Raw genomic sequence first — 3639 nt, 5'->3', positions numbered from 1 at the left:
AGACTGGGAAAATGGTTAAGAGGTTTGTGAATAAGGAATCGTCAAGAAGGTCGAAAGGTATCAGCCAAGCTTCAAGTTGGTCAGACAACGCATAGATGGGAAAATGGTTGACAACATCCCCAACAGGAGTATCACAACCAACCACCACGTTTTAAACTGACAAAATTTTCTTTGATTTGAAGCAGGGACAGGGAATGTCACTGATGACAGAAAGATGCGCCACAAGAAAGATTGTCAAACTGGGGAAGAAAATTTTCGTTCATCTCGAAAATTTTCGGGAAGTCTAACACAAGTTTGGTGAAAAGCAGTATCCCCAACAGTTTTTCGGGAGAAGGCAAAACAAGTTTAAAGAAAGCAATGTCAGGAGGAAGATAACACAAGTTTTAAGGGAAGTAGTCTTTGAAGGAAGAAGAAAAAAAAAAAAGAAAAAGAAAAAAGAGGAAGACCAGTTTTGCAAAAGGAAACGGTTTGCAGAGGAATGAAACTTCAGTCTTAAGGGAAGTAGTCTTTGAAGGAGTAAGATAACATATTTTTGAAAAATGTTATCCCCAGCAGTTCGCAGAAAAGACAGTACAAGTTTTGAGGTAAGTGGTTTTGAATAAAGATAATTCAAGTTAGAAGGAAAATGGGTCAGGAGCCCGCCTGAAGAAAGGAATGGCGATTTATTTTTCGAAGTTGTTATTGAAGTCAGTTGCCTGCCTGAAGAAAGGAATGACGATTTATTTTTCGAAGTTGTTGTTGAAGTCAGTTGCCCGCCTAAAGAAAGGAATGGCAATTTATTTTTCGAAGTTGTTGTTGAGGCCAGGAGCCCGCCTGAAGAAAGGAATGACGATTTATTTTTCGAAGTTGTTATTGAAGTTAGTTGCCCACCTGAAGAAAGGAATGACGATTTATTTTCGAAGTTGTTGTTGAGGTTAGGAGCCCGCCTGAAGAAAGGAATGACGCTTTATTTTCAAAGTTGTTGTTGAGGTCAGGAGCCCGCCTGAAGAACGGAATGACGATTTATTTTTCGAAGTTGTTGTTGAGGTCAGGAGCCCCGTCTGAAGAACGAAATGGCAATTTATTTTTCAAAGTTGTTGTTGAGGTCAGGAGCCCCGCCTGAAGAACGAAATGGCGATTTATTTTTCGAAGTTGTTGTTGAGGTCAAGAGCCCCGCCTGAAGAACGGAATGTCGTTTTATTTTTCGAAGTTGTTATTGAGGTCAGGAGCCCCGCCTGAAGAACGAAATGGCGATTTATTTTTCGAAGTTGTTGTTGAGGTCAGGAGCCCCGCCTGAAGAACGGAATGGCGTTCTATTTTTCGAAGTTGTTGTTGAGGTCAGGAGCCCCACCTGAAGAACGGAATGATGATTTATTTTTCGAAGTTGTTGTTGAGGTCAGGAGCCTCGCCTGAAGAACGGAATGACGTTCTATTTTTCGAAGTTGTTGTTGAAGTCAGGAGCCCGCCTGAAGAAAGGAATGGCGATTTATTTTTCGAAGTTGTTGTTGAGGTCAGGAGCCCGCCTGAAGAAAGGAATGGCGATTTATTTTCAAGTTTTGAAGTTGGGAGCCTGCCCATATAACAGAGGAATACATTTCAGTCTTTACATTTCGAGTTTTGAAGTTGGGAGCCCGCCCATATAACAGAGGAATACATTTCAGTCTTGGCATTTCAAGTTTTGAAATTGGGAGCCCGCCCATATAACAGAGGAATACATTGAAGTTTGAAGTCAGTAAAGCAGAGTGTTACAACAAAAAACCCCAACAGAAATCAGAAGGAAGACCACAAGTCGAGCCAGAAGTAAAGAAACGGCAGAGGTGTTATCTTTAAGGAGTTATATCGAAGTCAGGAGCCCGCCTGGAGAATAAAGGTGTTATATTTTAAGAAGTAATTGGTGTTGAAGTCAGTAAAGCAGAGGAATACAACCGAAATCCCCAGCGGGAAACAGCAAAAATCCCCAGCAGAGGAAGACAGTCCAAGATTCGATGGAAAAATAATGCGAAGCTCACGAGAAGGAAATAAGCAGTTCGAGATCGGCATTCAAGAGAGAATACAAGAAAAATCAGAAGTAAGGAAATATCAGAGGAGTCACCGAGACATCAAAGCAACAAGAGACGCAAGAGCACGGCTGAAGATCTAGATAAGATTTTGTAATTTATAGACTATAGTTTAGTCTAGCTTCTTGTTTTCTTTCAGCATGGTGTAATAAGGAGGTCGGCAAGCAGTAATAACAACATGCAAAAACAGTAACATTGCAGTCCCATGGTAGGCCCAACTACCAAAACTTCTCGAACTACATTAACCTGATTCCCTTTTAGCCAGGGATATGTAAGAAACCTTTGAAGAAAAGGTTCGGTTAAATCCTTTCAAAAATGCTTCACACGGAGTATTCCAACAGGCAAAAATCGCTCGTATCCGCTCACTTTATCTTTGCACGAAAACCTTTTGTGTTTTCGGACAAAGAGGGGCAGGTGTGAGCACGTGATTTTTGCCCTATGAGAATTACTCCCAAAAAATTCAAAATAAAATTGTTTGGTATTGTTTGGGATTTATTTGTATTTTTGTCTGTGCATGTTTATTTCTACTTTAATTAAGAAAAATACAAAAATATGTTGTTGCATGCACATTTAAAATTTAATTGTGCACTTAGGAATTAATTGAACCATGTTTTGTTTTTAAGAGAAAGAAAATCACAAAATAATGTATTTTTTGCATTTTTAGCATTTCATGTCCAAGTTATGTGATTTTTATTTGAATGTGTGTGTTAATTGTTATTAAAAAGTTAGTAGTACTTTTGTAATTTAATCTAGTCCTATAAGCTAGTTTAGGATTTTTGGAATTTTTAGTTTTATTAGTTAAGAAAAGAAAGACAAAATAAAGGAGTGTTAAGTCATATTTGGGCCAAATCAATTTAAAGTCCAAACAATTTTTCTTCCCCTTTTGAAATTGAAACCCGGGTACCTAACCCATACCCCATCCCCGACCCGGTCTGCCCCACAGCCCAAACAACCACCCCCCTTCTTCCATTTTTCATTTTTCAACCCCAAAAACCCTAAACACCCGCCCCCTCTTCTTTCTCCTTCTTCTTCGAACCCACCACCCCATGGCTGCCTTCTTCTTCATCTTCATCCAAACGCCCACCCCCATGGCTGCCTTCTTCGTCATCGTCGTTCAAACGACCACCCCCTATCGCTGCCTTCTTCGTCATCGTCGTCCAAATGACTACCCCCCATGACTGCCCTCCCGTCTTCATCATCCCCAAACGACCCCTTCAACACCCAAAACAAACCAACCGTTGTTGCTTCTTCTTCTTCGTCATTCACTGCTCAACACGCACACACACAGTCCGTCGACCACCTGAAACAGCCTCCTCACGTCCACCACAACCACGTCGTCACAACCCCAGCTCCGCCTCACGACCAGCATAGCCAGCCCGTCGCCAGCTGACCATCAACCAGCCTTTTCCGTCGAGCAGCAACGAGCAGCAGCATCTCTAAGCCACTGCTGCTCCAGCTCCACTGTCACGCCAACGGCCCCTTCGTCGTCTCCCCTAGTGCATCCCCAAACTCACCTAAACCAACCCGCACGACCACCATAACCCGACGTCCAGCTTCATCCGTGAACGACCACAAACCAGTGAACTCTTTCGTCACTTCATCA

Source organism: Nicotiana sylvestris, chromosome 11 (genome assembly GCF_000393655.2).
Source record: "Nicotiana sylvestris chromosome 11, ASM39365v2, whole genome shotgun sequence".
NCBI classification, from domain to species: domain Eukaryota; kingdom Viridiplantae; phylum Streptophyta; class Magnoliopsida; order Solanales; family Solanaceae; genus Nicotiana; species Nicotiana sylvestris.
This window is presented reverse-complemented; position numbering follows the sequence as displayed.